The sequence below is a fragment of the Simochromis diagramma genome, unplaced genomic scaffold, assembly GCF_900408965.1.
Source record: "Simochromis diagramma unplaced genomic scaffold, fSimDia1.1 OVJJ01000421.1, whole genome shotgun sequence".
In the NCBI taxonomy this organism is placed as follows: Eukaryota; Metazoa; Chordata; class Actinopteri; order Cichliformes; family Cichlidae; genus Simochromis; species Simochromis diagramma.
In genome coordinates, this window is record NW_024387250.1 from 9,105,369 (window position 1) to 9,129,445 (window position 24,077).

Here is a 24,077-nt window from a genome sequence, read left to right on the forward strand (position 1 = left end):
CCTGGCTTGTCACTGGATCATTTGCTTTAGGCTTAGCCAGTGATTTTTCATGTGGAAGTAAAAGGTGGTTGGATGAGGTGAGATTATGGGTGAGGTTCATGAACCAATTGCAAAAGGAAAGTAAAGGTGTGTCTAACCACGTTGTTGAAAACAATCTTTTTTCTAGAGCAGATTTTTTTCAGATGTTTAAGACTGAATATTATGTTAATTCTCCCATGAAGTGCTCACAGATTTATTTATTTTTCCTACTGTCTACGACTCTGTCACGAGAGAGAAATGTTTGTTTAGCCTTACCTGGAATGCTTCCAAAGCCAACTGAAATGCGCCTGTCAGTCATTGGTTGTAACCCTGACGTTGCAACTGGTCTGCCTGGTTGTTTTGCTGTGGCTGAGGGAACAGTTGTATGTAAAGTGCAGAGAGAATGTGTGTTATGGAAGAAAGGGGATGTCCTCAGGGGTTAGGGTGGGGGCAGTATAATGCACGGATTGCACAGGCATCTGTCGTACAGCCAAACTCCTTCACAGCTGTGTATGTGCGTGTCTTTGTGTTACCGTGTGAATGTGTGTTTATCTGAGAGACATCTACGTAGTCATCCTATTATGATCCGCTGAAGTAGCTATTATGGTTTTTGATTGAAGGTGTTCACCACAGAAACAGGTCGTGACTTATGAAATGTCGGTAAGTTTGTTTGCGCACATGTGTATACTTATCTTTGATTTTCCGCTTGTGGTTGGCAGTTAAATATCTTCAGTGTGTCTGTTGGTGGTGGAACCATTATTAAAACACTTCTCTCTTCTTTGCTTCCCATGCTGGTGTGTTAATGTTAGTAGCCTATGATGAATATGTTCTGGCACTGAAAGCAAGTGATCAGTGCAGAATACACACTTCGGGGCACCAAACACACAAATTGTTTTCCAGATTGTTTGAGCTGCTTCAGAGCTAATACAAGATCTGAGGTAGCCCCCAAGCTCAGGGATGTAACAGAGAAGAGCTACAGCAGATTTTAGCTATACGTTTTACACAGTGAGCGTGCCTGTTGTTGAGAAGAAATGTATTCTGTGCTTCTCATTAAATAATTTATAGCTGCTGTAATATGTACCACCCTCAGTGGTAAAGCTGTCAGTCTGGCTACTCATGAATAGCGAGAGACACAATTTTCAAATTGCAGACTTCAGTAAATACAGTAGTGTTGAATGTAGAGAAATGGCATTTATCTATAAAATCGTGTATGGTTTAATGGTTACAAATTTGAATTACATATGGTAATACATCTTCACGAGGGCTAAAATGATAATTCTATTCGTTCTTATGGAAGCAAAACGTTACGTTCTGCTGGGAAAGATGAGGCCTAGCATTCATGCAGATGTTAATTTGACAGTATCACAAGACCACCCGACTCCCCATCCCCCTGCCAATGGCAATGGCATTCCCTGACGGCAGTGGCCTGCCTCAACAGGAGAGTCTGCCCCACCACACTGCAAAAACTGTTGAGGATCGGCTGGAGAAACACAACAGGAGCCCAAGGCTTTGACCTGGCCTTCAAACTTCAGATTCCAATCCAATTAAACATCAACAGGATGTGCTGGAACAGGCCATGTCTATGGAGGCCCCACCAGGACCCAAAGTACCTGCTTCCTGTGTCTGGGGGTCAGACACTACATGTTCGAACATGTTGATGTCCTAGCACATCAAAGCTGCTTTGGTGGCAAAAAGAGAAGACACAAAATATTAGGCAAATAGTTAAATGTTGTGGCTCAGTAGTGTGCCATAAGGTCTAAGGAAACATTAGTGATTATATTGTCAAACACCCTCCCATGACATTTTCTGGAGGGCAAGAGGATCACTATCATCAGTAATGTTGCAAATGAGGGTTTTGCTCTTAATATCACCAGATACATACAGAATACATCATTTATATTACATAGAAACTGTGTCTCAGCTGAATAAGTTCAAGAATATCAGTTATTCAAATGAGCCTCACAAATACATGATGGGCTACACTCTTCTTCTTCACACGGAGAAATTGTGATTTTAAGCAAAATCGTAAATATCAGTTTGGAATATGCAAATATAAGGAAGAGTCTCCATCTCCAACTCCATTTCACAACGGATTAAGATAAAGCGCGTTTGGTTAAATTCACCAATAGGATTATGAGCGAGGCCTTAAGTTCTCTGTTGACATATTTTCCCCAACAAGACTCAGTCCATTATCTCTCTCACACAAGCTCCAGACTGGAGCCATGCAGCTGAAAACTGCACACCAAAAGAAGAATGCATATTAATGCTTTTTACATATGTATGCTGTTTAGTCGTTCTGCGAGCACGTGTGCAAGTGTGTGTTCGTTGGCTGTGCGTTTCTCTGCGTGAGCATGCGAACGCCAGATAAATATGCCAGATGTGTTAATGATTGTAGCCATGGCAACCAGTCTCTCTTCTAAGCAAAAGATGTCGAGGGTGAGAGCAGAGGGAGAGGAGCGAGGAGAGTGAGTGAAGAGGGGGTGGACTGGTGAACTTGGTGGCCAGAACAGAATTTATTTTTCATGAGGCAGCTGCTGTGACGGGTGAAGCTCAAGGATACAATCAAACATCTTTTGACTCAAGGTCCCCCGACTTATACTGATTATGACAGGCGTCGTGAATCAACCCCAGATTCAGTGTGGTGTTTAGGGGCTTTTCCCCCCCGATTGTTTTTACTTATCTGGGTGTATATGGGTGTGTGTTTAAGTGTAGCATGTCTGGCGTGTGCGCTGAATATTTGTCAGCATGTTAGTGTAGCACTTTGATGTTCCTCCAAGTGCTCTATGATCTCAGAGAGGCTTAATGATAAGAATTCGATGTAGTGATAGAGATAATGAGGTTTACATAACATAAGCACACACAGTATTAAAAGGAATTCAGTGGCAAACATTTCCAGCACAAGGAAGCTGCTGGGTGTATGCGCGCACGGCGGGCGTGCACATGTGCACGCACACGCTCGTAATTGGACATCTGGTTTGAAGCGCTGTGTTGAGTTATCGTGTAGTTAGTTTAGCTGCTTAAACTACACATAGAATGGTTTTCTTATGCAGGAAATAAGAAAGAAAGATTTGCTGTGAGATAAAAAAGACCCCAGAGGGCTTATATAGAAGTATGTCCCTTTCAGAATCCTAAAAAAACTAAAACTAAACTCAATAAAATTAAAAAAAGAAAGAAAGAAAATGATGAAAATACCCTTTTTAATCAGATTTTTTAAGCACAGACTTTGTACAGGTTACTTAAGGAACTGGTGTGGTTCGCAGTTAAAATTCAGATGTTTTGCAGTCTATGAATTAAAGCAGGGGTGCTAAGGATATCTGTGCATTTTGCCCACAGCAGTGGCTTCTCCATATAAATCTCCTCAGAAAAGTAAACATAACATTACATAAGAAATGTTCACGCTGAACTGAAGAAGCACCACAGTATGGGGTTATACCATCCAAAAATAAACTGCCTTAACTGCAAGATGTACTCTGTGTTTACACTTCCTGATGATTGTGTAAGGATCCATGGTGTATCTGTCAGAAAAAACCTAAGGAGAGCTGCTCCTGTCAAAGCTTCTGACAGTCCAACATGCTGACAAGTGGAGACAGCTGAGAAGGTATCGGTATCACCGAAACACAAAATTTTGTCACAAACAAGCCGCTGCTGTTGATCAAATTTCCCCACCGTCAGTATATTCTGTCTCTGCTCCTCGCTGTGTATTTCATTCTCACAACGCAACCACAAGTGGCAGTAAGAGTTCATTTACTTGTTGCTATATCTTTTTGAAATGAAAGCTTTTAGGGCTGTAGCTGAAGCTTTCGTTGTGATATAGAAAAAGTAATGATGACTTCAGCTCAATTTCTACCATCCTTCCACTTTTCACTGGGCTGCAAACATCCCCCTTTTGTCTCGCCTCTGTTGTCTTGTTTCTAATGAGACAGCCAGTCGGCCAGGCAGCAAAGCTTGGGCAGCTCTGTTCTTTGTCTTGGATGGAAAAACCCTGCCAGAGACAGAGAGCCCCGCGTCTGGAGGACTGGTGAAATAAGCCGTTCTGTGACAGTGCCTTCAAAGAGAAATTGCACATCACATCCCCCAGATAACAGCAGAGCACTGGTGAATGTGCTGATGGAAGATGTGAAGCGCGCGCGCACGTGTGTGTGTGTGTGTGTGTGTGTGTGTGTGTGTGTGTGTGTGTGTGTGTGTGTGTGTGTGTGTGTGTGTGTGTGGAGACTAACAGAGAGCAAACAAAGTGCTGCTTTTGTTTTTCAGATTACACTAATGGACTTGGCACAGATAAAATCCTTAAAGAGGTGAAGGTTATGCTTCGTGGGTTTGGGAGAGAGTATGTGGTGAAAATTTAGAGGAAATACAAGTAAATACTGTATAATGCTTCTGTAAATAGAGGTGAGCTGGTTCATTTTTGGATTATGAATTAGTCACTTAGTCATATCTAAGCAAAAAGCCAATGATTGTCCTTTCCCTGCTCTGCACCTATGGGAAGATTTGCTGTTTCTGTCACACATAATTAGACCCTAAACTGAATGTTTAGGGTCAGAATTTGGCTTTTGGATGGTAATGAATAGAAAAATACTGAAAAGACGTGACACTGGAGTTCATTCTAACAGAGATAATTTACTTCCTACTAGCATTTTATTAATAATTATTAGATTAATCACAAAACAGCCAATGCCAAAATGACTTGCATATCAAAAATATAGCTAAGACTGAATGTTGAATTATATTCAGTTTTGCTGAAGTATTATATTATGTTTGTTCCAAAAGGTTTTTCAGTGGCGCACACACAGAAAACCCAAGAAAAATCTACTGAACCTGAATATTGATATTGGTATTGGGCCAAAAAACATGAGGTTCTTCATCACTTCACCTCCTTGGCATTCCTTGCTTTTGCCGTATATTCTAGGTGCAGCATAGAAATGTGATGACTTATATATAAAACCACACACACACAAACACACGTGCTGTTGGACTGTGGAGGTGTGCGCATGTGTGGTCCCTCGGTAGCTTTATAAATGTATGCATGCATGTGTGTAGGTGGGTGTATTCCTACCATTTCTGTGTGAATGTGTGTTTGGTTAGGTAGGCGTCACAGAGCCCGGGCACAGCTGTGCGCCCTGGGGAGAGGACAGTGGGATCAGCCTGTCAGAGTTCCATCACTTTCAGATGTGCTGTCTCTGGTCCTCTGTTTCCATTGAGGGAAGAAGAAAAGGATGTGGAGGAAAAGAGAGCAAAACCATGAAAGAGGGCAGCTATTGAGGATAGAGGAGATGGTGAAATAGAAGTGAGAGTGAGGTGTGAGCAGATGGAGTGACAGAGGAAAAGATGGAAAGGAAAGGGATAAGGAAGTACGGAGGAGGCGTGCTCCTCTGTCAGTCCATTGTTCTGGAGCACTCCCTTAATCCCCAAACTGCTTCGCCGGAGGTTTGAAAGGGTATTATGTTATATCAGGAGTAGTTGTCCAATAATCAAGCTTCACAAAGTGTCTACCACCACAGTTTTCCACTGTCTTAAGTAGCTGTGAAAAATATATTCTTAAGCATAAGGAAAGCAAAACAATCACGCCCACATTACAGCGATGGCACAGGTGGGTGAAGGTGAGAATATGCGTTTAAATAGAGACGTTCAGGAAGACTATATTTCATTACCCCCCTTTTTTAAATGATTTAATGTTTGTTGTCATCTCCTCACCTGTTATAACTTCAGATCTGGCCTATTGGAATCTATCTTTGTCTTTAACCACGATTAACAAGCTGAACAAAGTTTAGCATAGCTTAGCCCTTATGAATCCAGCATAAATATATGACTTGCTGTTTATTTGGTTGAGTCACTGACTGTTTAAAAGGCTGACCAGTTGTATGACTACAGTTTTAATCACATAATCATAAGTCAGCTTTCCGAGGCAGCTGTCAGTGTCAAAGAAATGCTTAAACTGACCTAAGTACATGCAAAAAAAGCACACACACACAGACTACGGATACAGATGGCCTTGGCCAGGTAGCAAGGCTGCTGAACCAGACCCAATTAACAAAAAGGGACTTACAAGGGCTTGCCACTTTTCACTCTGTGTATCCGTCCCCCACACAAACCTCTCTCATCACCCCTCCTCCATCAACAAAAGCAAGCAATTTGAAAAAATGCCCTCGTTATTTATTTTTTTTACGTCTGTCAGCGAGAGTGAATCAATATCAGAGAGTGCTCAGTGCAATTTTAAAAGAGTTTCTCTTCCCGCAAGAAATAGCAAGAGCCCGTGTTGTGCTGTAATCTCATATCGGAGCGCTTCTTATTAGACACATGTGAAAACCTGGCTGTAATTATTAAAAAACAACCAGCCCTTAGTCAGAAAATTAAACTTCAGATCTCTGAATATTCTTTGGGGTGTGCTTTTAATCAAAAGACAGCAAAAATAATGACTTGCAGCAAAATTTGAATGTAAAAACACCCAACATTTTGAACCTGGGCTGCTTGGTGACCCAGACTGCAGTTGCTTTCAGACGTAGACAGTGCAATAATACATGTTTTCATATCCACTCTACTGGTATTTTCCTCTGCTGGCAGTCACAGTTCCCTGAACTCCGGAGCCAATTCCGTTCCCCACAGCTCCGTCCGGAAGGCTCTTTACATCTTACTCAGTTGTGCTCCTTCCATTCCTCTTTCCCGTCTTTTCTGTCTCCTTCAAAAGGCTCCACAATACGAGTCAGTCGTGGAAAACAGCAGAGGAAAAAGATGGTTGAATGCAGAGTTTCACTGTCAGATTTAGACACCTCTTTTATCAAGTTCGGGATCCTCCTTAAGCCTCTCCTGGCCCAGTGTTGCCATGGCAACTGTTAAATGCAACAGCGCGGGATAACAAAAGCTTTTGTTCCATACCAAAAGCAATAACAGTGGTTTATGCTCACGGTATTGTCTGCCGACCCTGTAGTGACCGCTTCATTCTCCCACCTTTTTTCTCAGTTATTTGACATCAGTGGTTTTTACTATGGCACTGCATGAAAACAGATTAAAGTCCCTCGACTTTATTTTTAGTCCATATTTAAAAGACGTGAGTCACAGATTCTCTGGTTGTTAATTGTTCTGCACAGAAAAAAAATTGCACTACCGAAACTGATGTATGAGTTGTTAATAGGGTTTTGGTCATGATGCAGGGAATAACGACTGACAAAGATCACACTATTCCCACACTAATTCCCACAGTGAAGCAGCAGGGAAAAGTGTCATGTGATGTAAATTCCTGTTTATTATGTTTGATGTGCAGACTGATTGTGTTTATTCGCGTAGCAAGCTGTCGTGGGTGCAAACAGATTTCAGTTTCAGATTTCAGAGCAGTGGCCCCACCGTGACCTGGACGGTGCCGTTGACAGTTACAGTACAGTGTTTGTAAGTGAAAGGACTTATTAAACACAATTTAATGAAAAAGGAGAAGTAGGGGTCTGCGTACCTCTCCGTTCCTTTGGTTCTCAGGTGTTGTTTATTTAAATCGGATGATGTATTCTAGGATCAGGAATACATCCACAGTGGAGGCAAGCCAGATGGCTCACCCCTGCTTCCTCCGTGGGATGGAAAATGACAGCTTGCTGGTGAATAAAATAGGTAAAGGAAATGAAAAGGGAAATGTGAGCAGATAGCTGCAGACTCTCTTAAAACTGTCATGTGCCAGGACCCTTCTGCTGTCTCTCTGCTTGAAGTTGCACTTAACAGCAGGATCTGGCTTCCACTGAAATTCAAAATGTCTGACAGATAGCCACAAAACAGAGACTGTGTTTTCAAATCTAGAGCAGATTGCCAGTTTAGCACTATTCATGCTAAGCTGTTTGGAAATCCAGGTGAGAGAGACGTCTAGAGACTTTTTTCTGTGTTATTACAGATGATTTTCATGGTGTAGCATTAGTGTTTTTAGTAGCATGTTTTAGGCTATTCTGGCTTCTATAAATGTTGCTGGTTGTTTTGTTACTCTTTGATAGATATATAATTGCTGGCTGAATTATGATGCATTTTATTCTAGGAGCAAAGTGCAATGTCCTGTACCGCATCAAAGTTGAAAAGAGGCGGCTGAGAGGGATGGCGAGTGCAGAAAGTGCAACACTTTCCCTCGGGAGTTCACAGCCTGAGTCCTTCGGTGCTTATGATTAGTGAGCAAACACACTTTGTTTGAGGTTAAGAAAAGATTTGGGTTTCCTTTAAAGTGAGAATGTGCCTCACACTTCATGTCACTGTTGACTTTCTTAATATTAAGGTTTGTAGGTGACGTGGTTTTTCTGGGTCTGAGAGAAGAGCTTTGTTGAAATTAATCAGAATCATAGTGAGATAACATGTTGCCTTGAAAGGTTTAATTTACTTAAAATAGTGAGCCATTGTTCTGGACTTCTTGTCAAGCACCCATCCTGCTGAGAAACAGTAATTTTCTTTTCAGGGTCAATGAAATGTTGAATAACAGTTGTCATTAAACCTCTGGTGGTAAATTTTGCAGGAGCAGTGGGATTTTCATCAGCCTTCAGTGGGGATTCCATAATGCTACAATTCCCTTATTCATAATTTTATGGTTTTCCCATGCTGTCTGGTGGGCTCTTGGATCGGCATAGGGAGGAGGTGCGGGGGTGGACTGAGGTATGCCAACTGGGGGGAGAGAGACCATGTTAAATGCGCCCATTTTTAGATTTCAGGTCAGTATTGACAGCAGCAAAATGTGAGCCCAAAGCAACACCACCTGAGCCAGACGGCTCGATAGCATTGGAAGGCAAGATTAGGCAGACAGAAACAGAGAAGGTGGAAGAATATGCAGAATGAGAGGCAGTAGAGGATCAGGAAAATGACATTTTTAAAAAAGAGTGAGGCGTAGAGATTCACGACAGGTGAAACCAAAAGGGAATTCTGTGATGTTGAGCAAAGGAAGGAAGCTGTAGGAGAAGTGCACGGGGTTATAAATGTTTATAAGCGGATGTACACATGTACACCTAAATTAAACACCTACAGGCATGTATGAGATCTACATTTCCAGGGGCTTCAGTGACAGAGATGGTGCCACAGAGTTTTCTCTTTTACAGTATTATGTAACCCAAGAAATCATCCCCTCTCTTCTGTAGTAAAACTGTGACATTTGTCAGCTTTCAGTGCAGGAACAAAAAATGTTAACCTCATCTATTCTCCAACTCTGCCTTCTGCTCTCTGTTTCTCATACTGCTATAGAGCTGAGGGGCCAGACACATGGAATTGGCTACATATTTTTATTGATAACTCAGTTATTGGTCTGTTGAAGAACAGACCAATCTTATTTTGAGTTGCTGATGTTCTGTGCTTAAGGGATGCAGCAAATGCCTGTTTTTTTTTTTTTTTATTAGTCTGGCCCAGCTTTTGACCATTTCTTTTTGGACTTTTCCTTTTGACTTTGGATTTTGTGATCTAATCTTTTGCTGATGCAAACAGACATTATTAAGTTATTAATAATGAGAAAATTGTTACGCTGACAGCCTTCAGTGTATCTCTTACTGCATCCATCCATTGCATCATAAATTTTCCACATCAGTGACTTTAACGAGAAGCCGGCAATGGTTATATGCGCTTCGCCACATTCCAAAACACTCTCAAAAACACACCTCCTAAGATGTTATTGCCGTTTTGTACAAACAGCCGTGAGGCAAAGGCCCATTACATTAAAAAGCTGCGTGCCATTGGGCGTGTCTCATATTTTCTTCCAAGCCATCAAGTCTGTATGATGGCTGAAGGCTATCATCGCCACATTTTTGAAAGTACTGTCAGATGATTTGCACGAACCTTTAATAATGAATTGAGTGAAGGCGATAATAGCTTCCTGATAACTGCCAAACAACAATTCCTGACATCAAGAACTTTGTCAGAAAGTTGGGTTCAAACTATTGCTGCTATGCACACTGACAAGTATATCAGAGTGCCTTAAAAGCTTCGCTTTCTTTCTCTATTTAAAGTGAGGTATTTTCTTCTCTGGAGGGTATGCTTTAAAGTTCAGTTTTCTCCCCTGCAAGGCATCGCTTTAAAATGGATGGTTACCTGGAAGAGAGAGGAAATTATAGATTTTGAAATTGGGCATTGATTATAGCCACAGTGAAAAGTGCCTTCTAGGCACAGTTGTCATTGTTGTATACACATACAGTAGCTGAAATGTGTTTACCTGACTTGCAATAAGCTGAGGCACGAAAAGTAGCATTGCCTAAGGCTTTGATGAAGCACGTGGGAGTCGTACAGTGATAACACGTGATTTTTATACCTTTCAGTATTGCTTTGTGTGTTTGTTGCCCCAGTGGTTGCAGAAGGTTGATGGGTGAGTTGTTTATTGCTAACAGTGACAGGGTTTCTCCTGCCCTGTGGTCAGTGTCAGCACACACACAATGTGACAACCTCCAGCTGTGAGAGTGTGAGTCTGCTAATGAGATACCCTTTCGACCTGCCTGTGTAGATCTTTGTGTGTGTGTGTGTGTGTGTGTGTGTGTGTGTGTGTGTGTGTGTGTGTGTGTGTGTGTGTGTGTGTGTGTGTGTGTGTGCATTTATTTGTTAGTGGAATAACCAGAACAACAACCATCGACATCTTACATGAAGCGCTACAGAGATCATTTTGTCATTTGCTGCCACATCACAATAATAATGATGCACATACATTATTCCTCCTCCAAGGTGAGAGCTGAGGCTGGGGAATATGTGTCAGTGCTGTTTGTCTGCAAGCTCGATAAAACAAAACCCATAAAGATTAATCTCATGAACCTTTTCGGAGAGGTGCCATTGGAAGAATACATTTAATCCTGGTGTGGGTCCTGAGGATCTTTTGAGGTGGCCTTTGTAGAAAAGTTCTCAGTTAGGCTGTGGAAATAAGAACTGTTGTAATAACATAATACAGAAAAAGTCATAATTAAAGCTCAAGAAGAATACTTTTTTTTATTATTGCTGTTATTACAGCATGTGCAAGATATTGGTAGGAAATTTATGTTTTCTTATGAATATTTTTTATCCCCAGATGGAAACCATTATTGTATTCAGTAATTAGGAAGCTATCACCAGGAGCTATAGCCCTAACTGGGATGGATTTGTACAAATATAAGCAAAGCTGCAGGTGAAACTCAATGAATTGCTGGTCATGTAGAGCAGCGGTCCCCAACCTTTTTTGCGCCACGGACCGGTTTATGCCCGACAATATTTTCACGGACCGGCCTTTAAGGTGTCACGGATAAATACAACAAAATAAAACTAGTACCGGTACCGAAAAAAAGAAGATTTATTCATAACATACGTGAAAAGACCCAGGAAAACCGAGTTAATGATAAAAACGCTAACAAAATAACGCTGAAAACCAATAAAAACCCTGAAAACCATACATTTCACACCTGAGCCTCAACTCTCGCGGCATGGTACCAAACGACTCACGGACCAGTACCGGTCCGAAGCCCGGGGGTTGGGGACCGCTGATGTAGCACATTGATAACTAAATGAGCATAAAATGTCACACTTTTCCTTTAAAGTTATTTCCTACAACTCTTTCTTTCTTTTTCTTTTAATTTTTTTTTTTGGAAAATCAGTTTTGAAAAAAAATTGAACATATATATGTACACATTTTAAATCCATCAGTTTGATATGATGATCCCACTGAAATAGCCTCTCTCCATATCCATGAACAGGGAGTTAAAATGAATTGCCCCAGTCTCTCATTGATTTAATGTGATTAATTTAAGTAGGTAGTAAATGAAGGGAGGGGAGGAGGAAAGTGGACAGTATGGTAAAGATACAGACTAAGAATGTGAGGATGATGTGAGGGAAAGAGGATGCTGAGGGAGTAGGGAGTGGAGAGGAGGGCTCCGTCATGAATAAATCACTGCTGAGATCTCCTTGCTGTCTAGCCCAGTGTAGACCAGTATCCTTTCATAGTTATAGCTCATCCCAGATGGCCTAGTTTACCCACAGAGAATAAGCCAAGTCGTAATTTACCAGCTGGGGATTTCTTATGATTGCTTCATCCATCATCAATTACCCAGCTCAAGTGAAGTATGAAAGGAAACAGTGTGGGCATCCCCCACTGTTTAATATTACCTGCATAAACAGAAAAAAAAATGTTTGAAGGACAATAGATGTAGAAATTAAAGTCTTGTTTAGAAATTACAATGGATCCATTATGTGTACCTGAATCTTAAAAATGTAATACCTTTCTAAAAATCACTGCCTTCTTTGATGCAGTCGCAGAGGAGGGTGTTATGTAAAAGCGAGTGGGAAGACGAGATCAGGGCCCAAAAAAACTGAGTCAAAATTACTCAAATGATGAAGTCTTGTCAGCTCAGTACAGTACCGCACACCCATACACAGTAATGGAGTTGTAAGGGAAGAAAAGGAACCATTTCCTGCCTCACTGTCATTAAACAATGGAGACATCCTCCTCGCTGGCCAGGACAGTAAGGGACTGAGTAAGTCTGGTAAGACCTATGTTCCACAATGGCTGTGACTGTGGAGAATCATTATGGATTGTGTGTGTCTGTGTGTTTCTTGTTTACAGGGATGTGTGAAAGACACAACGTGTTTTTTTTCTGTAGAGGAAGGAGTTTGTCACTAAAGCCTTTGTCTCTGGTAACTGACACCATCCTTAACATACACAAATCCAAATTTAACGCAAACATGCAATCCAGGATCATTCACTTAACATTCAACGCTATTTTACTTCTGCTTCAAATTCTGGGCTTTATGTAGACACAAATCTCTCTTTTAGGTTTTATATATACTTAATTTGCCAATGCACCTTTCTTTAAGCTAACTTAACCAGAAGTAGTGCTTCACTAAAAATATAACTGGCCCAAGAAGAAACTGAACTTCAGTGTACAGTAAATCTACTTTGTAACACGTAGGAGGAGAAAGAAGTGGGTTAGGTTTAAGATCAAATAAAAAAAGGCATAATTAGGTGGGACTTTCCTTAGTGTACGAAAGCAGTGACGCTTTCATATTTGTAGAAGATGTTACTTTATTTTCTGGTAAAACTGTACCAATGCCGACCATCGAAATGTAGCAGGATGCTAAAAGAGGAATCAATTTGTAGAAAAAGCTGAAATCTTTGGTGGTGGGTCATAGTGCTCTCAGTCTGTATTTTATGCACAGATGGCTGATTTGGAGACAGCCTGCCTTAGAAACCTTAAATCAAAAAACAGTCTACTTATGGCTGTTAAGGCCCAATAATAAAAATGCAACATGGAAAAGACAGATTATAATACAGCTAGATACAAAACCAACACTGGGTATCTTTTATATAATTTAAGTACAATGAGGGTACTTGTAATCAGCTGTGCTACATAAATAAAACTGCCATTCCCATTTTTCATTACCCCATTTTGGGGTCTTCTTCCTCGTTTGATCATTTTGGAAATATAGAAGTATCATCACTGTGACCAAAGCTTAATTATTTTCTAAGTTTTCAAAGGTCAAAGAGATGCAAATCTATGATGTTAGTTAACACGTCTCTCCTTTATATTTACATCGTGCAGTGCGATTTACTATGCATTAATTGCACCATCTGGTATGTCTGACACAGACTGAAATCAAGATTTTATTAGGACTCTCCTCCACAGTGTGACATGCCATGTAGGGTGGCTGTTCTCACACCTGCCATCTATAGGCTCTTTTGCTTGACTCAGCCATCAGCTAGTCAGGAACTTGACTTACAGTGCTGGATTACATCCCTGTATGTAAAACATGAAGCTTGACGCATCCTCTTAAGCAACTGACATCTGAAGCGAGTCTCCAGGGTTCCCTGTGCGCCCTACTTCATTCGTCCAGATGGCAAAAAATTTTAAAAATGTATTACTTACCCAAAAAGTGTGGCCAAAGAGACATTTTAAGCTGCGGATTTTAATTATCAACATATCATATCAGCTGATCCTCTGTATTACCATATGCAACGAGAATACGCTGCAGGAAGTCTTTATTTAAATCCCAAAATGTCACCATCCAAATGATTAGCACCGCTGTAATTCTCCAGTATGAGACCATCTACAGAGGGTGTTCTAAAACGTCCAATACATTTCAGAGAAAATATCATTTCCTAACTGAATATGACAGCTAATTGTCTTCTTTACCAGCAGAGTCACAGTTAGAATAGTATAGAGACAGCATTAGCATTGATTCTACATAAGCCTGTGACTGGGAAGTGCTGCAGAAATGTGGCGGCCAGTGCTGTAGACAGGGCCAAATAAAGTTAACATGACTTCTGCTCCACTTTGAAAATCAGCACTAGGAAATAAATGATGAATCACCAAAAAAAAAAAAGAAAAAGAAAATTTAGACCAAGACAGAGAGATGTCCTTCTTGTGGCTCTTTTGGATATATTATGTCCTTTTGGGGATGTTTTATCTCGCTTGCAGGGATTTTCTCTAATTTCATCTGGGATAAGACAGGAGAAGGTGAAGGATCTGTGTTCAACAGTGATACTTTACCTTACAATAGCGGCTAATTGGAGCTGTCAAGATGCTGATAATCTGTATTCGAGTATGCCATTCAAAAAGGAACTGCACAAACTCAACATTTCTAAGAGGGATGATTAAAGGATGAGTGTGTGTGTGTGTGTGTGTGTGTGTGTGTGTGTGTGTGTGTGTGTGTGTGTGTGTGTGTGTGTGTTAGTACATTTGGCAGAGAGAATGAAAAGAATTATGCAGCTAGCGAGTGAAAAGGGCAAACCCAGTAGCGGTTTGTCTGACAGAAAGTGTAATGAAATTGATTGGTAATTCGAGAATTCTCCTGGGCTCTCTTGACTTGTCTTTGAACAGTTTGGGAAGCTTTAGTTTTGCTTCTAAAGAAAAGGCTAAGATTTTTGATTAAACCTTGCAGATCCAAGGAGCAGACTATGACATTTTATTGTGATATCTTCAAGCAGAAGAAGCTTTAAGTGACCAAATTTTAACAGTAAGTTCTGTATAGCACTTTTAATCAGTTCATTTATTATCTTGCCTGCTTTAATCAATATTCATCTGCCCGTTCACCCACCCATCCATGATTTGTCATCTCTCAGATCAAAGGAGAACCTTCAACCTTGATGCATTCTCTGACTCTGACTCGGTGCAATAAAACATTATCAGCTGTCTGACCTCCTTTTCTTCTCACACTTTCTACCTCCTGTTGTACCTGTTTCCTCACTCTTCCTTCTTCAGTTTCCTCCATTTCTGTCAGTGTGCTTGTTTATTGCAGCTGGTTCATAGGGGCTGGAATGAACTGGGAAAACCGGAAGCAAGGTAGAAATTTTGACTAAGAACTCAAATAACACACACACAGACAGACGCACTGTCTTGGCATCAAAGCTCTTGTCACTCTCTGCCAGCTGATAAGCCACGTCTCTGGGCAGGCCAGGATAGCAAGGCAGAGGCAGAAGATGAGGTGAGCGAACATAAGGTTGGAGAGAAAATGTGAATCAGACAGATCAGTGGTAACAGACAGACAGATCTGTCTGTCTGAGCTTGAAAATGGTGTCACAGAAATGTGACCACACTTTAACAAGGACCCCTGTGTGACTGTGTGTGTATACCCCAACTTAAGCATCAGCCACTTCCTGCAGTACAAGGTGCCCAAAGTGCCCAAGTTGTTGATATGGTGTCCAGAGCCTGGTCTGTATAGATCCTGAACCACATCACCAAAGATTCACAGAATCAGCTGCAAATGTTCCCATGCCAGATACCACAGAGTATGCACTCATAAGTCCTGTGTCCACACCACAAAGGATCACAGCTCTTCTGGAACAAAGAATAATGGTTTTAATGTTGCTGCTGACCGGTATATGCTTGTTACCGAATGTGTCTTATAGTGAAAATCCATCTCGATTTCAATAGGCTCAAGCATGTAATACTACAGCTTCTAATGTTGCATTGCTAAATGCTAAGAAATAACATTAACAACAATGGTGCAGTTCAGATTAAAAGGATGGCGTTTCCTGCTGTTGCTGAGGAAAGAGCTCTTTCTGGCTCTCTGTGTCGCTGTCTCATTCGCTCACCTTCACTGTCTGGGTCAGTCGCTGATACTTTATCATCTGCAAAGCATTCATCTCCATGTGTCCCTATAACAGCAGCATGAAACATGAAACAAAGCACAAAATGGATTCAAATTCACTAATATTTGAACTAAAATGTGTGGTTTATATATATGGCCTGTCATTTCCTTGCTTACAATTTTTTTTAATGAACGTCACAGTACAGCCACTGTTTGCATTTGCTTGACAGCAAGCCATTTCTCGCTTTTGTGGCTGCAAAGTTTAATAAACACTGTCTTTGTGTGTTTATAGCAGTTTTCAGACGCTCTTTGTCAAAGTGTAACAGTTTCTTTATGGGAGCTATAACAGTCATGAGGACAGCCGATGTGTAATTAAGGCCAAAATGTATTTAAGTGGGTTATAATGTGAAGCATCTTTCTGAAACAAATTTCTGTAGGCTTAAAACGTGATTATAATGGCAGGCGGCACAGCCCTAAAGTAGATAAATATGCCAGATGCTGTTACATCTGACATATTTTTTTATCCAGGCAAAAGCCCGAGTTCTCTATGTTTGCTTTTAAGGCATAATTACAGACAAACAAGAACAGCAGGAGGCACCAGGTGTACACTGAGATGTTCTACTCAGAATTTGTAGCGTATAAATAGCGCTTTGATTTTGGTGGGTGTGAAAATCTCTGAAATTCCAGTAGCATGTTCCAGACGCATGTTTTTCTCCTTGTGACAGTCTCTTCGCAGCTCCCTTGTGTCTGAACGTTTCGCTCCTTGTTTCCATGGAGACCAAAAGAGGTGTGGAGAATCCTGAAACCCTTCTGTGGTCTCTGGCTTTGTCATACGTGCTGCCAGCCACTGCCTCTCACCTTTAATAGCCCTTCGTGCGCAGCTTCTTTGCAAAGGCATGATTACTAGACGATGCTTGTTAGAAACAACGGGTGATTGTTTCGGTTAACCCCCATATTTAGTGGCCACAGTGATATTTTTTAGGATTTAAAACATCTAAACTAGCAAATATTATACTGTTAAGTCACAATTTGTCATGTTCAGACTTTAAATAGGATTCTCTGAGACAAAGATGCTGCTTGAACAATTAATCCAATGAAAATTCCCACTGCTCAGTGATACTGCTGCACACTCGACCCTCATTTTCATCTGAATTATGAGAATAACACCCACTTTCTATCCTTTCTGTTCTCTTGCACAATGGCATTGACCTGTTCTATTGTCTGTGGGCTTGTGTCCTCCTTTTCAGCACTGAGGAGCTCATTTGTTGATCTCTTAACTAGATTAGCATTTGTCTGATTAACTCCCTGTAACCCCTGCTGCCGCTTGTCGCTCAAGTGAGTTGGGCAAGGCTTCGCGCTGTTACTGTCCCCTCTCTGGTCGTTTCGTAGCCTCCCATTTGCTTTCCCCTCTTTCGCACCTGGTGAACTTGCAATGTCAGGCAGAGGGATTAACTGAAGATGCACAGAGCTGGAAGGGTGAGTTTAATAACAGTCACATGGGTTTGTGTGTTTACCTACATGTCAGTAATTGTCTTCATGAAGGCCGGCCTACTTACCAAACAACAGCGTGTCTAACACCAGAGCTGACAGAGCTGTTGATTAACTAATTGAAGTACAGTGCTTACCAATTTATCCGCTAGTTGGATGACTCAGTTTGGATCTTGCCCACAGCCTAGTAAAAATGCATTGTCATAGTCTCCCTTTACTTTTATTTGTCCTTTATTTTTGCCCAGCAGTATGTTGGGATTATTAGTTTGCATACTTCTTAAAGTCTAAGCTAAAACATCCTGTGCCACCGGGAGCTTGACATTTTCAGCTTTATTGTTGTTCTTAATTAAACAACACACAGTCAGTTTTCAGAAGTATTTATACTGAACACAGCTTCCTATTGTAGTATATTATTAACCTTTAAGATACAGATTGATAGAGGATCCATTTTCCCCTTTGACCTATCACCTTTTCATTCTGGACCCACACTGAGCTATTATGACAGGTTGGACTATAGGAACCAAAAGGTGAGGACAAAATATAAAGGGGGTTGGGGGAAGCGAGTCACAGTGGGGGTTTTAAGACAGAAAGATACACGCATGGCCAGACAAATTTGGCTTGCAAGCCATGAAGTTGAGGTGACAGCCATCGTGTGGGGACTGGGGACAATGGGCTGAGGGAGAATTGTATCTCTGTGTATGGTTTTTGCAGCAACACTCCCCACACTGTGCAATCACTCAGACCATCTACTGAAGTGACAGTTCAGGAAATTTCCACTGATGTGGCACTGGGGCCCCAGCTGTCATGTCGGAGCAGCGAGGACGGGTTGGGTGGGGCGAAATGAGTAGGGGAGAGAGCGGAGTTGGATGTTGCTTATCAGACTTGGCAAGATTTTGCAGCTTTATGGCTTATGGGAGAGAACGTTGATACGTTTCTGTCTTCCTTTCTTTCTCCGTCTTTGTGCGTTATTGCTTTCAGTGATAGAGCGAATGATAGCCTCTCTTTTGTGTTGGCAGCATAAGACTCATCTCGCAGAATGACACTGGTTTTGTGTTCAGCTACCTAAGATGAGATAAATGACGCTTGCTTTCAGATCCACATGAATGAAACCACATTGAAACCTGGCGTTCTGGTTGATTGGTTAGAAGTGAACTTTGTAATATGCTTTGTGAAAGGACATGACATTTACACTGCCTCTGTCTTGTCCCGTCCTTAGGATCCCAACCATCCAGGGAGTGCTTGCGTGTGTTTATGCATCGTGATCATTGCTAAAGTGTGAGGAAGATGAGGTGATTGGATGTAGACTTTGTTTGTGTTGTATGTACTGCTAAGTATGCTTGCACATGTAACGTGCTGAGTTTGCTGCTCGGCTTTCACTTGGCAAACACAATTAGCTGATTTACATCCAATTAAAACTTCAATAAGCTCTGTCCATAACCTTTCCATGCTGTCTAATTTCCAGATACAATATCAGACAGCGTGTCGACCTTTTGGCATCACTAATACAAGGAGTGTAGGGGAGCTATATTTCCATTACTGTCTGGATGGCAAACATCTCTGGCTTAGAGTTAGCCTCTTCTTTCCAGTGACTGAAAATGAAGCCTGCAAGTGATAAAACGCCTTAGCTGTTACTAGGCCAGAGGGTACTACTGGAAAGCCTGGGCATACTTCCAGTTTGTTCCAGTAGACTTTATTTCTCTTTTCACCCTACATGTGTATATTTTGATAAGAAACATGTCCAGAAAGTAGCTCTAATTAATTAGAACAGTGACAGTGAAAATGCTGGTGGCTCTGTCTGATAGCCTTGAAGAGTATATACTACCTATCGAAAAGCTGCATTGATGTTGCAGTTTCATTATCACTGCAAAACCGTCGTCGTTGCAAGATTCACTTGGATTCATTTCTGGTTTATTTTATTATTATGTATTTAATTCTTTATTGGGACACTAGTAATTTGCAGTAAATATATCAAAGGTGGAAAAATACAGTAACTTAAGGCTGTAAACATTCAAGTTGTAGTTGACCTTTCTTTTGAAAAGACAAGCAACAGGACCAGAGTGTGCAAATGTATTTGTCTGTGCTTGGCCCTGTGTGCACTCACACAGCAAGACAAGACTTTGGGGTTTGCTAGGTCCGCCAGTTCTTTCCAGGTGGTTGCTTTGTGTGTTTGTGTGTGTATGTGTGGTGATACTTTGATATGGGTTTGACGTACTGCGTGAGAGTGAGCGAGGCTCCCCAGGCACAGCGCTTCTCGGGACATCTCTATGATCCCATCATGACAGGGAAACTCGACACTGGGGAGGATATTCCACTGCCTAGCAGCTCGGGGAGTTACAAGGCAGCACAAACACACTCCTGCAGTTCCAGTAACAGGGTCTGGTGAGGTTACGCCTGCACAAACACGCAGGGCTTAACACACTCCTGATCTTTGCCACTTCAGCACAGAATCCTGCGTATAGAAGTATCCAAAACTGCACGCACATGCCATGCAAACGATATTTAGACATGCCCTGTACATGTGTATGTGCGTGCATGTGCGTATAGGTACATTTGCAGAGTCGTGCACACACCCTCGCCCTAGGATTGCTCTAATGAACACTCCCATTGCTGAGCGGACAGTGAGATGATTGGCACAGAGAAGGCATTACACCAGCACTTTCAGGCATATGGCATGTAGACCCACTGATGGGCACACACATATGGTGCTGGTGGCTTCTGCCGCTTCACATGAGAGGAAGGCACTGTGCTCGCCTTTGATCAGACTCCAAATAACAGAGAACAGCACATAAAGTACAGCTCCAAAAAAAAATCTATGTTTGGGTTGCATCATTTTACCTCATTATTTAAAAGTATATATATAATAATGCCTTCTTCCCTTTTCCCTTTCTTTATGAGTTCACAATCCCAGGTTATATTAAGAAAATTTCCAAAGTTTTCATGGTATTGTATTAAATACTGTCTTCCTGTATAATTTGTAGTTCTTTTACAAACTTGTCAAATTGCACAAAAAGCACAGATGTCTCATAGAAAAGTTAATTGTGTGTAAACCTATACACTAAAACTATAGATGTGTTCCACATTTTGTTAATTTGTAACAATTTTTTTTTAATTTTAGGGATATATTTGTTACTGTTTCATCTGATAGTGTAATATCATTGTAATACATATTTTTATCTCTTTATGTTGTTGATGAGAAGTGTGTCTGCAGTTGTAAATTTGTATTCTGGACCAAAAACATCTGATCCACATATAGCACACTGGCAGCAGCTGTAGCTCAGGGGGTATTGCTGGTTGGCTTCCATTCAAAAGGTTGATGGTTTGATCCCTGGCTCCTCCCTGCATGCCTAAATGTCCTTAGGCAAGACCCTATATTGCTCCCTATGCATCTATCTGTATGAATGTGTGTGAATGAGGCGTGTTGTAAAAAGTATTTTCAATGCTCAGTTAGATTAGAAAAACACTTTAAGTACCAGCCTGTTTACTATTTATATCTGAGCATTACAATAACAGTCATATAAAGGCTGAATTTCAGAGTCATAATTGCACTACACAGTGAGAGAAAACAACACATCCTCTCAAAAATCTATTCTGCCTAGAATACTTTTGTATAAACCATATTTGCTTTAACTACAACATTAGCTGTTACATTTTTAAAGGAAACTGTTTCATTCTTTAATATCCTCCTAGTTCTCGTCAGCAACGTCAACCTCCAGTTACCATGGCAGCTTTTGTTTTTTAGATGTTTCTTTTGTGTGTGAAGCCCCTGGAATATCCCACCACTTCGCCCACCAGAGACTTCCTGAGGATTTCTGACTATAACTGTTCAAGGACTAGAAGCTATTTCCCCTAATCTTATATGTGATCAACTGGAGAAACAAGGTCATGACCCACTGGACCATTTTCCTCTATATCCAGCCATCAAGAGGTTGCCACCGGTGGATACATTTAAAGTCTCATTTAATTTAACAGAGAGAATACAGCTTTGCAGCATAAATGATTAGCTGTTCTTTATCAGCACTCAGTGTTTGCATTTGACCCATTCTGAAAATCAGAAGCAGTGGAGAACAATAACCCTCTTATTAAAAGGCACCAGTGCTAACCACTGAGCCATCATTTTTCCTATGTAAACATTTAATATGTTTTAAAATGTTTATGCAGCCTGCGTGGTGGCGTGTGTCAAATAGCGCACAAATCTTTGGGAGAAAAAAATGAAGTATCAATAAAGTTTGAAAACTGTGCTCACATGTGATACATTTTGCTTGACTTCAACACTAAAGCGGTAAAGAACTCTAAACTCAATCCTGCTTTGATTTGCACTTGACTGGCTTCTCCTGAGTGGCAACAGCTTATGAGGCCCATGGGTGTTGTAGCATTTAGAGCTGTCTGCCATGCCAAAAGCGTCAGTCCTTTGTTGCTCCATTAAAAATAATGGTAAAAATGAAAAAAATAAAGGGGGTTTACAGAAGGAAGAAAAGTTTTCCTCTAAATCAGCAGGCCCGCTAACTTTGTAACTGTTTTCACCTGCTTCTCTTTGTCAGAGTAAGTCAGGGGAAAGAAACTGTCAGCAAATAACACCTTCATTTTTGTTGCCTTTCCTTTTTTCCATTGTTCTTCCGTTATGTTCAGGATATGAAAATAAAAGCTGGACAATATATCGCTAATGCTTACAATTAAAAACCACTCAGGCTGGATTATAATGGCTGCCAACAGGAAATGGTGTTTTATTAATGCCCTAATTGAAATTTCTGTGTAACCACAAACATAATCATTCTGCCCACAACAGATTTCCAGGACAACGAAATACAGTGAGGCTTACTGTAAATATGCAATAAAGCTTTTAGAATTAATGGAATAGAAACACGTGCTGGGAAAAATGTTACTTTCTTTTTTTTTTCCTTTTTTTTTTTTTTTAGAAATATCATGACTTTTAAATCAGTGCCTTGCATAGTTTGTATTACTGTCAGTGCAAAGGCAACCAGTTCAGTTCACGTTGCATACGATTAAAAAGCTGCCCGATGGCCTTGTGCCTTGGTGAAATTACATATTGTCGTACAATATGCTGATGAAAACGCCACCTTTGAATAAGAATACACTGAACGTGATTGCGCAAGTGTATTACTCTTACCAGCAGACCGTGAAATTGTTTATTCTTCTGCTGCCATTCCTGTGTAAAACAGAGAGGGGTTCACTTCCCCCTGCTGCACAACTGTCACAGTCAGACCACCACTTGTTTCGGCCAAGAAATTAACTCCCCATTGATTGACGGAAATTCGTAATCAAACAGTCAACTGTGTTTGCTCGTCTTGTTATTTACATACCCGTGTAAAAATTATTGCAATAGCCTGGAGCTTGAGAAAGAAAAGCTATTGAAATGACTTATTAATTTTTCTCCCTTCTCCTCATACTGACATGTGTTTACTCCACAGCACTTCCTTCATGGTGGAATGTAGATTAAGTAGCATGGATGTAAGCCGTTTTTCCAGTATTTTCACATTGTTCTCGGGTAGCTGCTTTCGTTTTCAAATGCTTTGCTGCTCTACAGAGTCATGTGTAATCTGGAGACCTATAAGTGATGGGCTTTGAATGCAGACTGCTGCCGCTAGTGTAATAGAAACATAAATGCACTCACTTTTGTTTGTGTGAAATTTCCACTTCCCCAAGTGGTTTATCCTGGGGTGACATGATGTTCCACATCACCTCCTTTCATCTTTTTTTGTGCTGGAGAAGCAAAGAGCGTGTGTAATCCAGTGGACAGCAGATACACTGCCTGCATGAATCCTCATTTTTTTTAAAAACATTTTTTTGTGAGGATCTACTTTTGCATTGTGAGCATAATATCAGTGTTTTTTTGTTGATTCATTTGTAATGTGACTGTAACCTGTTAACATGACTGACATTATCTGCATTTGTAAATTAATTTAGTGCACAGCTCCCTTGTTTCTTGTCTTTCTACCTGTCACTGAATATGAATCAAAAAATTCCACAGTTTAAAAGACATACCTCCTCCTTTTAACGTAATTTAACGATTTAAGACCCCCACCTCAAAGCCTCTGTGTGTGTGCAAACACAGCGTGTGTTAGCATGCCTATCACCGCCGCTCTGAATGTCTGTCTGCCCCTCAGTGGGGAAACCATGCAATAACATTTTGGTCTGGTTTGAAGGGGACTGCTTGGTCGTGACACACATTTAGGTAGGTTATTGGTAGCTAACTGGGTTAAAGCGCATGTCTCATGGCATATTTGCTTATCCGGAGGGGAGACATTAGAATAATTTAGATGACAGAATAGCGGAACGAGAAAGGTATTAAGGGGAGGGAGAAAAATAGATGGTATGCAAAAAAGCTTGTGCATATGTGTGTGTGAGTAAAACCTAGTTTTGTGTTGACATGCAAATGATGAGGGTTAAAAAAATAAAACTCACCAAAACAACTACAAATCGCCTTCAGCTATGGCCGTAAATACACCCACTTAAGTATGACTGCAATACCGCTGGATATAAAGTGAGACTTGAGTAATTTGTTTTGATCTTTTACGTTCTACATATCCCGAAGGAATTGATGATTTTTCCTTTGGTTGTACTTGTTTCCATCCCTGCATTTTGGTGTTTTT

The 24,077-nt window shown here is 40.9% G+C and overlaps 1 protein-coding gene across 1 annotated transcript in view; it reads left to right on the plus strand.

Annotated features, from left to right (window-relative positions):
* Nucleotides 1-24,077, plus strand: part of LOC120714768 (ankyrin-3-like) — a 116,589-nt gene that overhangs the window by 1,032 nt on the left and 91,480 nt on the right. The window lies entirely within an intron of this gene.